The sequence below is a fragment of the Desmodus rotundus genome, chromosome 3, assembly GCF_022682495.2.
Source record: "Desmodus rotundus isolate HL8 chromosome 3, HLdesRot8A.1, whole genome shotgun sequence".
In the NCBI taxonomy this organism is placed as follows: domain Eukaryota; kingdom Metazoa; phylum Chordata; class Mammalia; order Chiroptera; family Phyllostomidae; genus Desmodus; species Desmodus rotundus.
In genome coordinates this window covers 129,653,000-129,667,795 of record NC_071389.1, presented here as the reverse complement: position 1 = coordinate 129,667,795, position 14,796 = coordinate 129,653,000, and the positions used below count along the sequence as shown (strand labels likewise).

Below are 14,796 nucleotides of genomic sequence, written 5' to 3'. Positions count from 1 at the left end.
TAAGGGGTTGGTGATGATGAACTCCTTTAACTCGACCTTATCTGGGAAGCACTTTATCTGCCCTTCTATTCCAAATGAGAGCTTTGCTGGATAGAGTATTCTTGGATGTAGGTCCTTGCCTTTCATGACTTGGAATATTTCTTTCTAGCCCCTTCTTGCCTGCAAGATTTCTTTTGAGAAATCAGCTGATAGCCTTATGGGAACTCCTTTGCAGGTTGCTCTCTCCTTTCTTCTTGCTGCTTTTAAGATTCTCTCTTTACCTTTAATCTTGGGTAACTTGATTATGATGTGTCTTGGTGTGTTCCTCTTTGGGTCCAACTTCTTTGGGACTGTCTGGGCTTCCTGGACTTCCTGGAATTTTATTTCCTTCACCAAATTGGGAAATCTCTTCTTCATTATTTTTTCAAATAAGTTTTCAATTTCTTGCTGTTGTTCTTCTCCTTCCAACACCTTGTGATTTGGATATTGGAATGCTTAACATTTTCCTATAGGTTCCTAAGTCTCCTCATTTTTTTGAATTCTTGTTTCTTCATTCTGTTCCAGTTGGATGCTTCTTTCTTACTTTTGTTCCAAATCACTGATTTGAGTCCCAGTTTCCTTCCTTTCACTGTTGGTTCCCTGTATATTTTCCTTTATTTCACTTTGTGTAGCCTTTATTTCTTCCTTCATTTTGTGACCAAGTTCGGTCAGTTCTGTGAGCATCCTGATTACCAGTGTTTTGAATTCTGCATCAGATAGGTTATTTATCTCCTTGTTGATTATTTCTTTTCCTGGAGCTTTGATTTGTTCTTTCATTTGGGCCATATTGCTATGTCTTGGTGCATCTGTTACATGGTAAGGGGCGGGATCTTAGTTATTCACCAGGGTGGGGCAACCCTCTTTGCTGCGATGTGGGGAAGGGGTCAGAGAGAGAAGAACGTCTCTTGCTCCACTCTCATCCCACTTTCTGTCATTTTCCTCGCTTCCCACAAGCAGATTGTGAACTCTCCTGTGAGGCTGGGAGATTTCCCTGCCACCACAACCCCCACATATTTTTTGACAGCCAGGAGTTTTGAGTCTTTATTTTCCCACACTGAAACCCTGGTTTCATGGTCTGTCTCGCTCCCCCATTGTTCTTCCCAGCTTATGTGCATTAGAAAGTGGGATCGCCCATGCGTCAGCCCGCTGATGCCTCACCACGTATCCCCTCCACCCGGCTGCCTGTCTCTGCCCCTGCTACCAGCCTGGATGACTGTTTCTTTAACTTCTTGGTTGTCAGACTTCCATGCAAATGATTTTCTGGCAGTTCTGGTTGTCCTTTGTTTTTAAATTGGTTGTTATCCTTCTTTTGGTTGTGTGAGAAGGTGAAGTGTTTCTGCCTACACCTCCATCTTGGCCGGAATCCCCTTAGCATATCAATTTTGAGGAAATATACCTAAATGCAGCTCTTAAATAAGCCAAATAAGGATGCATTATTTGCTTTGTTTCCACCACAAGTGTCCAACTGAAGGGACACTGTGAATTTCTATATAACATTTATCTAGGGACATAAAGTAATTTAGCTATTTTACTTAATGTAATAACATCAGTAACACAACTAAGTATACACAATGCAAACAAAAGTTTCACAAAGCAATACTACTCTTCTCTTAATCTCATGTGTTTTTTTAAATTTAATTCTATTCTATTCCATTTAAAAATGCTAGTCACAAACAACTAGTTTGATTACATGACCCATTAGTAGGTTAACTATCCACTATTTTTTAACAAGCACTATTTTAAATTATATCTCAACAGAACCTTATGCCACTGATACATTAGAAGTCAAAATAGTTGGGAAAATCAAATCTACCTTCACTTCTTGTCTTTGAGATGATGTTGGGAGGACCCTTTTAAATTAGCCAAAATGCCAAAGAGGTCTGTCACCATGCCCAGAGTCACACACGGGTTGCTGGTGTGACTTGAACAGAATTCAAGTTCAGGCATAACAATTTCCAAAACTCGTGAATATTCCATTCCTCCAAGGTGATTTCCAGGTGGCTTATATTGTTTGTGGCTCTCAGGGATGAGGTTAAGAAGCAGATATATGCCACCCCCCCAACCTTTTTCCCCCTATGAATGAATCTTCCTGACTACCAGGGGGACTATGAGTTGGGGAAAGGGTAACGATATCAGCAATGATCTTGGTAAAGAGCCAGACCCTCAACTTTCCCAGGGCCTCCAGTCTACATTCCGTGGCCCCAAAATAAAGGTTCCAGGAAATAATGGTTCTTCATGTAATGACTGTCACTACAAAATTATCAGCTTGTTTTCTCAAACAGTAATTAATCCACACAAATCAAATATAGAACCAGAGTATCTCGGCCACAAACACTTATCCACAGCACAATTCAGCATGAGTTTAAAATATCTATAAATAAAGTCTGTGCTTATGTACAACTCTAAATTTTATAAATAGCATTAAAAGTGATGAGATCAAGAAAACTTGTGAATCTAAGAAAGAGCTCACAGAAAGAGCTAGGCTGAATGTCTCAGTTTTCCTAATCACATTTGAAAATCAAAATTGTTCCTCTAGAATTTTTTGGATAAAAATGTCTGATTTCTGGTTTTAAATCAATGGTAAAAAAATCTTTTTTTATATAAAAATAATTCCATGTGGCTAATTCTTCCCTTCTTTTAATTACAAATCAAATTTACTTTCACCTGTGCAGTCCAAAGGAAACAAAATTATCTTGGGGCCTATAATTTTATCTTTTGTCTTCACCCGAGGACATTTTTTCATTGCTTTTTGAAGAGAGAAGAAAGGAAGAGAGAGAGAGAGATCCATTGGTTGGTTTCTTTCTTATATACGCCCTGGCCAGGGATTAAATAAGCAACCTGTGTACGTGCCCTGACCAGGAATTGAACCTGTGACCATTCGTCCTACAGTACAATGTTCCAATCAGGTGAGCCACACCGGCCGGGTAGGGGCCTACTATTTTTAAATGTCTTTATCAATTACTTGTAACATTTTTAGCATTGACTATATGCTGAATAGTCTATCACAAATTTTCTAAGAAAAAAATCTCATGGCTAATATAGAATATAAAAAGTTTGTGTTACATATATGAAAGAGTTTCTATAACACATATTGTAAGTTTGCCTTTTTAGAAGGCCTTTACAAATTAAAAATCTGCCAAGGTTAGGCAAGAACTACATAACTTATTGGAATTTCTTTGATATTATGTTTTCTCTCAAATATCTCTATTCAAATGGAGTAAAGGGAGCTAAAACAAAAGTAAAGAGTAAAATCTCTCCCAATTTTCATGCTACTTTTATTTATACATTGTTAGGCAAGAAAAGGAGTGGTACTGTTCCAAAGTAAAAACAAAAAAAAGTAATAAAATACAATGAAATGAAATGAAATGATTCATGAATTATTCCACATTCGTGAGATTATTGTACCTTAAACATGAAACAAAGCTTGTTTTGTTTCAACAACTTGTTCCTTATGTATTTATCAAAGAAGCGCTATCTCTTCCCATTGGTGTTGTCTTTGACATCGTTTGGGCTGAGTTGTAGCTGCATTCCCTATTCCCCCAATATTGATACAGAAGCTGAATGGAGGCTTGAAAAACTAGTACATGGGACTGCTACTTTGTAATTTTCTTCTTTAGTACATTTTCAGAGTCAAAAGCAGATAAGCTCTTACACCAGTCACTGTTATCATCGTCAAGGAGACACACACAAAAGATATGTGAACAAAATGAAATCTGACATGTCAATAGGAGACAGACTGTTGTAGAAAAAGTCCCAGATAATTAAATTTAAGAAAGAACCTAAATTTTGAACTTCTCACAATACAGTGTGATATGGCAGGCACAGATAAGAATTTGTACTTAAAAACATATGCAGATATCAACTCCCATTGTTTTCTCTACAATAGAGCAAAGAGAACAAAGTAACTGAATGGAAGACAGTGTAAACCAGATAGCCATGATTTAAATGTCAGTGGGTTGCTTAGCTTAGTTTTTAAAACTAGAAAAAATTGCAAAAGTAGGAGAGCTGTGGCAAATACATTTTATCACATTGCTTATTTACTTCTCTTCCCACCAGGAATTACAACCTGTTTGAGGACAGAGGCCTCTCTTATTTGCTTCTGCTGTGTTACTTGGCATATGCAACATTTTCAGTAAACAAATAGTTAATACTCACAGAGATTGCCCACACATGGCAACATCACCGGCCACCTAACACATTTGCAAACACAAGTCCCGTCCAAATACTATGACCCTTCTACCAAAGGTGCACAAATTCAGAACCCTACTTTCTGGAACTTAGTTTCTTCCATTCTCCTATGAATTCTCTTAGGTTCTCCTTGTATTATTTCTGATTGTCCCATGTCTGATTCTTTAACAGGTCTGTCTATCCCCACACACTGTGCTCACCTCCCTCCTCTCAGGGAGGCTGATTCAATCTCTCTCTTGCAGATGCCATTAGCTTTCCAGCACTGTCCCTGGATCAGATGTGTTTACTTCTGAACTCTTTTTTCTTTCTCAGAAATCTTTCCCTGCATCGCATTTATCTGAGGTACTTCTAGTTCCCCTTTCCTGTTTATTTTATCCCCCACACTACCTACAGTCTTCAGCTGGACTTCAGAACACTCAGATATACTCATCATGTTTTATTCCTCTGAGAAACTCTAATATCTAATTCAGTTCCTGTCTCTTAGCAAATGCAGCTCAAATAACTTAATCAACCATTCTTTCCTTAATATAGTCAATAGGCAAATGATGTATATATTCTATAATTGTAATTATTTTGAATAAGGGTATTGGATATAAATACAAAAAGAATGTTTTATAGACAGGCAAATTGAGGGACCCACTAAGAATCCCTGTGATATTAGCTACATTTCCTGTCCAGATTCCAACTTATATCCTTTAGACCCACCAGTCCAGAAATATAAGCATATTTTTCACAAGAAAGATTTGTATTTATATTTGGTTCACAGGCAAATGATTAATTTCAGTTATGAAAACAGCATAAAACTGCAGGCCATTGTCCAATCACTCCATCTCTAAATTAAGAGGCAGTGGAAGACATGGGTTTTAAGAGTCCACAAGTATAAAAATATATGTGCACATGAAATCATTATGACCACATGACAGAAGTTTCATAACAGGGTTGGCTTGCATTCAGCACCCATCTTTAGACCAATTACTTTGGCCAGAGAGGCATAGTCATGTAGTTTCATTATTCATTCTATATTTTGAAGAGGAAAATGTGGATTCTAAAGGAAAAAGTTCCCTAAAGTAAAGAAGGACAGCTAAGTCTAAAATAGTGATATAGGAATGATTTCTACACGTAATTTATTTTCCCAATCAGAAAAAATTCCAACAAACATCATTTTTAAAAAAAGATACCAGTAATTACATAATTTAAGTGCTAGAAATATTCTGATAAATGGCACAGACCTGTTCATGCCAAGTCTCCTTATTTACAGAAGAGTACATGAGTACTGACTACCTACTACATAGCACGTGCTGTCGTGGGTGCTGGGAGCCCAGAAGAAGAAAACAGAAGTCCACGAGCCAAGTGAAAGTGGGAAGGACACACTGTGTAGGTCTAAGCAAAAATACGAACAATTTCTAGTCAGCGATAACATCTATGCATCAAAGTAACAATTTAAATAAGTATAAAATAAAGAGTGACTTGATACAGGTGTGGCTACTCCAAGTAAAGTGGTCAAGGTAAGCAGCTTCAAGAAACTGATGTGTAAGGTGAGACCCAACTAAAGAGATCTGGGTGACCCTGAGAAGATCTACGAGAAGGGAATTCCAGGCAGAATGCACAGCAAGGGTGCAAGCCCTGAGGCATTCTGAAGATGAAAAACTGTGGCTTCTAAAGGTAAAATGACAATTATACAGATCTGCTGAATTGAAGTTCACAATGAATTTATTTCAGATTATGATATTCTAGGCTGGGTTCTTCCCCTCAGCCACCTTAAAAACATGACGTTACCAGAAATCACAGAGAGAGACAAAGAGAGAAAGAGAGAGGAGGCGGGGCGGGGGTGGGGAGGGAGGGAGGGAGGGAGGGAGGGGGGGAGAGAGAGAGAGAGAGAGAGAGAGAGAGAGAGAGAGAGAGAGAGAGAGAGAGAGAGAGAGAGAATCCTCTTTACTGGCAGCTTAAGATGTTGGGTTATGGTTTTCTTTTACTTCTAGAAGCAAGCAACTTGTAGGTGATACTCTGGACTAGGTGAATATAAATCTTTGTTCTTCTGGTGCCCATACAAAATGGGCATTATAGAGAGACAGTGAAGATGTTTTGAGCGTACAGTGGGTATATCTGGGGGTCATCCCCGTGTCCTGATTTTAAATGCCATCCAAAAGCCAGTGCCTCCTGCAGCAGACATGGATGGCCACCTTCCCAATACGCCCGAGCCTTTTCACCAATGATGGGATCTCAGCCATAAGAAATGACTCATACTTGTCTTCTCAAATTTAGATAATACTCTTTCCTTTTGTAAAGGATGGTATAAGCATGAGCATTTGATACTGCTTTGGACAAGAACACATTGGAGAAGTCTGCTAGTAATTTTCTGGAAAAGATTTTTTCTGCTCAGAAGAGAGTGCTAATTTAACAAGAAGAAGTGCTTTTCTGTCGCACACTCTCCTCTCGGCTGCCTTGCTTTCTCGGGTGCCATGTGGGGACATGGGGACGTGGTGCTTAGACGACTGCAGCGACCCTGCCAACCTGTGGGGCAGCTCGAGAGACCCCCATAGAGGCTGACGCAGGTTTTCTATATCGATTCTCTGTGGAATTGTCCCTGGTACTCTGTAAAGTTAGACTTATTAAATACAGACATAATAAAGTGACATAACGAATGTCACCAATATTTAAGCAACTTTTAGTAAGGTGGGGTCCAGCCTCCTATACCTAACGGCCCATTTGACATCTCTTGGAAGTCCAGTGAAAATCTCAAACCTACTATGGAAAAAACAAAAGTTGTTCTTTCCTCCTTTACCTATTCCTGCTTGAGTCTTCCACAACACAGTACCTAGCTTCACCAAGTTGTTTAAGGCAAAACCTAGCATAATTCTTGATAATTGTTTTTTTTGCTTACTCCCCATGACTAATCCATCAACAGGTCATACAGACTGTACTTTAAAGTCTCAAGTCTCTTTACTTCTCACCGTTATACTGCTTGAGCCTCATCAAAGCTACTCGCCTTCCCTCATTGCTGCACTAACTCTCTACTGGTGTCTCTGCCTGTACTTTGGCACCTAAATATATCTCCTCCACAGAAACTAGAGTGAATTTTTATTAAGTCAATCATTTTATGGCATTTCCCCTATTGAAACTCCTCCAGTGGCTTTCCGTTACACTAGTAGAAAATCTAAACTTCCTACCACTGTCCTTAAGGCCCTGCATGATTTGTTTGCCACCTCACTAGTCAACTTTATCTCCAAGCACTCCCCTTTTCTCACTCAGCGCCGGCCCCCTGGTTAAGGTGTCTGCTTGTTCTTTCTCCCTCCTGTTTCCCAGGAGGCACTGTTAAGACCCTATCCTCCATATCCCTTAGGGTTTTACACAAGGCAGCTTCTCAAGGAAGCCACCTCTGAAATACCTTTGTAACTTTCACCCCCAAGTACACATTAAATTCTTATTTCCTTCTCAGCATATCTCTAAGATGTTATATATTTTACATGTATGTCTTCTTTATTGCCTGTTTCCCCAGTAAAATATAATTTCCACAAGGAAATTTGGCTTATTTTGCTTGCTGCTATATTCCCCAGTACCAGGTATAATGCCCGACACATTATACCCATTGTTCAAGAAATATTTGTTGGATGACTTAATTAATAAGTGACTGACTAAATGAGCGCCTGACCTCTTGACGTGGAATACTGCTCAAACCAGTGAATGTTGCTTGAAAAAAATGAGCAGTTGATAGGAGGCAGAGCAACCCTCCACAGCACCACTGCCTTTTTCACTCGGCACGATAGCTCATGGTCTGCCTCTTGGGGAGGATTTTTGCATCTATGTTACTGAGACTTGCAGATCTGCAGATTTCCTGAAAAGCCTTTGTCGAGTTTTTGTATTTGGGTAATTCTGGCCTCATAAAATCAGTCACCCTCTGCTTCTATCTTCTGTAAGAGATTGGAAAGGACAGTAGGGGCAGGTCATGCATAGTTTTCTGGGTTCTGGTTAAGGTGAGTCAAACAGTAAACCAACACTCATTGATCCAGCCTGAAACGTTGTGTTTCCTGTTTTGTTTTTAAATAATCTTGATAGAGTCTAATGTAATATTCTGGGCATAATCTATAAAGTCCTTTACTCACCATGTGGCCTCATGAGCCCGTTAGCCGAGGAGCCCTCCTTTTTTGTGACAGACATACCTTTCTGTCTAGGAGAAACAGTACTATGTAGAATAAAAATACACTTGATGGATGCCTATATCATTTGAACACATACATTCATTAAGAGGAATGTCTCAAAAAGGCTACCTTCCCATTTTCACTGGTCATAACCATGCAGCGTCTTCCCGGTGTTTGCTGAGAAATGCTTTCTGGTGTATAAACGGGCTCTAACGACAGTCCCAAAAAGTGTTAAAATATTGTGAACAATGGCAGCACTTCTGCAAGTCCAAGGTGAGCACAGTGAAGGGCAACACTGATTGGATATAAGTTCAGTATATGAGCTTTTTTTTTTTTTTAAGGGAGTCTGGTTATTTCATGGTCATGCTTCATAAAATTTTAGTATTTCTCCATTCTGCATTGTGACTATGTTTTAATAAAAAATATCAGGAACACTGAGGCAGTTTTCTACTTATATTCAGAGACTGACAATACTGATGGCATTTTTGGAAAGAAAAAAAAAATCTAATCCTCCATGTGTATACGGAAAACTACTCATCTCAGTCCAAATTCCTATTATAGAGAGACACATAAACAGATACATATTCTGTTTCATGAACTCAATTTCACTGGCCATGTGGAAGGAATGGATAATTTATATTCCAGAAGCTAAAAATGTAGTTTCAGGGCGTGAGTAAAAAGGTTTTTTTTTTTTTTAATGTGGAAGAATAATTATTTCCCTGTTAGAAGAAATCTGTATTTTATTACATAGAAACAGGAATTGTTAGTATAAGAAACCAAATAACCTTTACTCCACAGACATAATTGTTAATATATTGCTTTTACTTCCTAAATAATAAGGCAATTTTCAGTCATTGCATTATGTTACCTAAAACTTTGCAAAAATTGTTGTAACCATGGAAGAAATTGTTTCTGTTTCATTAAATGAAGAAGTAAAAGTACCAACTAAAAACAGTGTTTTTGGAAAACAATAGATTTATTTAAACTGTTATTATATGTAAGGTATTAGAGATCTAAAACTAAGTGGTATGTTAGAGATATACAAAAAACTGTAAATAATGACTGAAAGTAATATAAACTTAACTTTATGATGAACAGAGATTTTTTAAAAATAAGATCAGGTAGGTATATGCACATAAGTAATCTTTGCTGTTCACCAGAGATGAATATTTCTTTCACTTAAAAAAAAAAGCTTAGGTTTTTGGTTTGAAAGCTCTTGCCTATATGAAAGAAACTGGTGGGAAAACAACCACCCTGCCTGTTCACAACAGAAAGGACTCAGAGAAGACCGGATAAGTATTGGACACTATGCTACATGAAAAGCAGGCAAAACTAAATATAATTTGAAAGTTATATACAATTTTCTCCCTTTTGTTTTCTTTTAATTTTCCTCTCTCCTCCCAAGTGCTTTTATAAAGAAAAGGACAAGGATGTTGGTAAATAAAAATAATTTAATGTAAATTTTCTAACTCCTGAGAATTTTTACTGGATGAATACTTTTTGAAATTATCCCCTTTGTTGATTTCAGTAGATTCTATAAGGAGATGTTTTTGTATCCAAAATAAACTTGAAGCATGCTGACCTTAAATCAGTTTATAAAATCTTATTCTAGCATCTCAATTGTGAAACAGAATCCCCTTATATTTATACTCAGAAGTAAACAACATAGATAAAAACCTCCAATATGTTTATAATTATAAGTCCTAAAAAACACATAGAGTTCATTATCATGCTATCTACCTAGAATGTGCCCATTCATAGGGAGGGAGTTTGTGAGAGATAGGAAGCAAGGAACTCTATTCTGTCCCTAGATGACTGCTTTCTTGAATGCCTTCAATATTAATTCTCCTTCTATATAACATCAAACAACAACTAAACCCAAAGGATTAATTTGGTCCTTCTCTGCACTCAACTGCCATCTTGACAGGGAACCATTTTCTTAGTAATTGGTCCGTCTCCAGCAGCTATTAAGTTTCTGCCTGGTGGAAAGGCACAGTCTTGTTAAGCCACTCGGTCATCGGTAGGTCTGTCCCTACATTAGCATTTTCTAGTGCCCTTCTGCTCTGCCCAGAATCACTTCTCAGTATGGAGAAGTTGTTAATGATCCTAAGCTGTCTGGCAAGAACTTACTCCAATCACCCCAACAACCTTTTCCTGTATCTTTAGCTATTCTCTATTTCCTAAGCATGCACGGCACCCAGATAGTATAAAGGTTTGGCCACTAAATTATTTATCCATTTTCACATTATTCCGGAGTATTTGAGCAAGATAGGTATTTACATGTCCCACACATCCAGATGTCTGGGCATGCATTCTGAAACGCAACAGGCTACATCTTCTCACCGACGGCTCAAGGACGAAGGGGATGATCTTAGGAGAAAATAAAAGACTTCATATTTGAAGCTGCTGTTGAGAAGAACGGCAATGACACAGCTCACAAAGCTCACAGAACTGAGTAAGTAAACGGTCAGGACAGTGCAGTTGCTTCTTCAGGCCGCTCTACTAGAGGTCAAAGGGCACCTCTCTGAAGCCTTTAACATCTCAAACATTTGATATACAAAGCTGTCAGCAATAAATTTGGTCTTCAACAACACTGTAACAATGATAATGTATTTTTAGTTTAGTGAATCCTAGTATAACAGTTTCCAAGGCTGAAAAACATTTACAACCAGGATTTCGTGAAACCACTGAGAATATATATTTTGTTGCTCAGAATTATTTTTGAGCACCAAACTTTTTTTGTTATTTCTGAAAAAGAAAATGCATTTATTTTACTCTCATTCTTGAAAAAGTAGTTTATATAAGTATGGGACTTGAGTTTGCTAGTTATTTTCTTTTAACACCTGAAATCATTTTTTTTTCTGTTTGTTATCTTGTCCATTTTAGGTGACAAAATATATTTTTACTTCTTTCTTTATATAATGTTATCTGTTGTCTCTGATTATTAAGATCTTTGCATCATTTTTGGAGTTCTGTGGCTTTGTTACAATGTCTACATATCCCAGTTTATTTTACTTGGCTGGTTTGTGGATGGGAATGATTCTCTATATGGTACTCACATCTTTCTTCAAATATGGACAACTTCCAGATATTATCTTTTAACTCTACCCATCTGGAATTCTTAGTAGACATTTGGTGTAATTTCTCATTTTATTCTTCCATGTCTCTTACATTTTCCATCTCTTAACACTCTGTGCTCATCCTATAAAGTTTCTACAGATGTAATTCACACTCCATTAATATTCTCTAAGGCCATTTCTCCTTTCATCCTAAAAGTTTTTATTGAATTCTTAAATGTTTATACTATATTTTTCTTTTCTGAGATTATTATTTGATTCTTTTTCAGATATGCTAATCTGTTTTCACAGTGTCCTATTGTTGGTTTGCATTTTTTTTCTTAATGATTAAATTAAATGTGGTTAGTTTATGCTTTTTCCATATTGTTAAGCTATCTCAGATTTTTAGGATCTTAATCATCCTGCTTGCTTATTCTTTATTATGTTGGATAATTCTCATGTGGGAGTTTATCATTATTTAAGTGAAAACTCATATTCAGACTTTTCTTTTTTCCTTCAAGCGTCCTGTGTGCCCTGGCTAAGACGTGTTTCTGCAAGAATGGTAGGTTTCCATTGGTTTACATAAATTATATTTCGGAGGATTCATGTACTGTGGATAACATAAATTGAAGCCCTACACTGGTATTTGCCAAGGTCTAGAATTTTGAGTTACTACAGTAGAGCTATTTTTTTTTTTTCCATTTCACCTAGATTCCTAGAAAGACAAGCTCTAGTAACTTCTCTGGATCAGTGGGTGCAATTTTCTTGCTGCTTCATCAAGGAGGAAGTAGCTCTTCCAGGGTCTTGGATTTATGTGAGATTTCCAGTTCCAGATCTCTAACCTGATTTGACTCAAGTCCTTTAGCCGGAAGAGACTTGATTAGGGACTGGCCTCTCCTGTGCAGTCATGACATCAGCTCTGAGTCTTTCTCCTCTGCTTTTGAGTTCTTTTTTGAACTTTGAGTATTTTCCATTTTTGTTTGTTGCTGATCTCTATATATAGAAATATTTATAATAATAGTTCTATATATAGACATAGGTATAGGTATAGAGATGGATACAGATATACACACACATACACACACAAATGGGAGGTGTTTGAGTGCCTCTTCTTAGTCTACTGGAATTGTTGATATGAAATCAACTAGTAATTAGTGATTAACCTAGATGCAGACAGTGAGTTTAGAAGAGATTTCAAGTAGCTCAATGTGAACTTTACAATCCTAGGAAAGGGGATAGCTTTCCAGAGTTCATTACTACAGATGTGGAAACTATGTTCTGTCGGTCAAAATATCCGTTTGTTGCCTCACATCCTTACTGTTTTTTTAAAAACATTCTTTCATTTATTTTATCTATTTTTCTACTTTGTCCTTTGTTTCTCTATAGGATTATATCAAGTTCTCTTCCCTTGTTCATGTGAACCTTATTATTCTCCTCGGTATGTGTTCGATATATGTTCAGCTACACAAAACTTAAAGGGGTAAATCTATGGAAGTGGAGAATCTTTTAAGTGCCTAACAATTGGCAAAAAAATAAATTCAAATAAAAAGTCAATCAACACTAAATAAACTTCTGGTTGCTATGTATTTTTTTCTTATCATCTATTTTGTGCTTTATAGCCAGTATCTTCAGGGAAATAATGCCCTCTCTATTACCACAACGGCTGTTTTCTTTAGCTTCACTAGATACATACAAACCTTTTTGAATTTAGGAGTGCTAATCCAACTAATCCATACCAAAGTTGCTTTGCCTATCTGGCAAAACAAGATTTATTCTGATGTATCCCAGAATAGGACCCTCAGTCACTGGAAAATGTAATTAAGAAAAATCTCATGAGCAGAAAAGATGTCTTTTGAGGCCTGGGCTGTGGGCATTTGATTCTGTAATGGCCATAGTGTAGCCTCCGCACCCCGTCCTGCCCCTGTCACCCCATTACTTAGGCCTAGCTATACGAATTAGATTTCACAGGCAGTTCAACCTTATCTAATATGTAAATTTATGCATTCCTTGTCCTTTCCATTTAAGAAAATGGAAAGCCTTAAAAAAAAAAGTTAAAATAAGTGGATCAGATTGATTTTAGTGCAAGGTTGACAACGGCAATAATCAATGAGATAAAAATGAAGAGTAGGATCGCTGACTAAATAAGACTTGGAGGAAAAAAGTTAGTGAAGAATGTGATTAGAGTTATGGGATGGCCGATATTTTAGTGGGTCTAAGTAATTACGTATTTGTTCCTTATAATACAATATTATAAATGTAATCTTTAAAACTAGCTGAAAATCAAGGACTTTTTAATTGATAAAAAAATTTTTAAGGATTTGAAAAACAATTTAAATTACTCCGATCATTTCAGGACACAGTTATTTCATAAAGTAAGTACCTGAAAACCTAAATATATTCACGTTTTTTTTTCCCTTTTTAGACCCTTGTCTCAGTGGAGTCTACCTTGTAGGAAGCAAGTATTAAATTTATGGGCTCTTGTAGTTCTATATTCTCTGTAGTTTTCCCACTAGATCTAATGTTGCTTTTTGCTCTCATCTGGTGACAAAGGTAATCACACCATCCTTTTCACAGTTCAGAAGGCAGTTCTTTGTTTCCTGACTCTCACTTAAATGTATACTTACTTTAGAATTTTCCATATTAAGTTGGCAAACAATGTATAACTTGTTTGCACTAAAAATAAAGCTATGAGAAAATATTTTATTAAATTAGAAAGCATGAAACTATTTGTTTATGAATAAATGGAAAACCGTGAGCCCCCAAAAGTTAACTTCTTTGTATCAAGAAACTATCTTTTGAAAAATCAATACCCAAAGGAGCTGTCTCAATGAAAACCATAACCAAAGTACAGCTTGGAATTCTTAAAGAAGTGGTGCTTCTTGGGTACATCTAATGTGGAAAGAATGACTTATTACTTAGAAAGCTTCACAAAATAAAGATGCAAATGTGAAAATAATAATTAAGTGTACAAACTATGAATTTAAACCTTTTACTACACTAGAGATCATTTATATTATTTGGCAACTTTGGGAAACTTAATTTAAGAGACATTCATATCCTTGACATCCTTATATTGAATTTTTAATTTTGAAATATTTAACATCAAAGCAGAAATAAAATAAACAGTCTAAATGCTTTGTACCATCCTGAGAAATAAAAATATGTAGGAAAAATCCAAATTTAATTTCAATATTTTTATGTTTAATGTCAACTATACATCTATAATTTTACAATGTTTTCCTCTTGGCTGTTCCCTTGCTTTCATAGAGTAGTGGCTCTTAAACTTGAAGTATATTGGAATCACTTGATATACACATTTAAAATGCTGGTTCTATAGCCCACTCCCAAAAGGTGAAGAGCTTATAATACAGGCTGACTGGACAGATTTATTTAATAAG

At 36.7% G+C, this 14,796-nt stretch overlaps 1 protein-coding gene across 5 annotated transcripts in view; it reads right to left on the bottom strand.

The window, feature by feature from the left end:
* Positions 1 to 14,796, bottom strand: part of SYT1 (synaptotagmin 1) — a 515,905-nt gene that overhangs the window by 396,242 nt on the left and 104,867 nt on the right. The window lies entirely within an intron of this gene.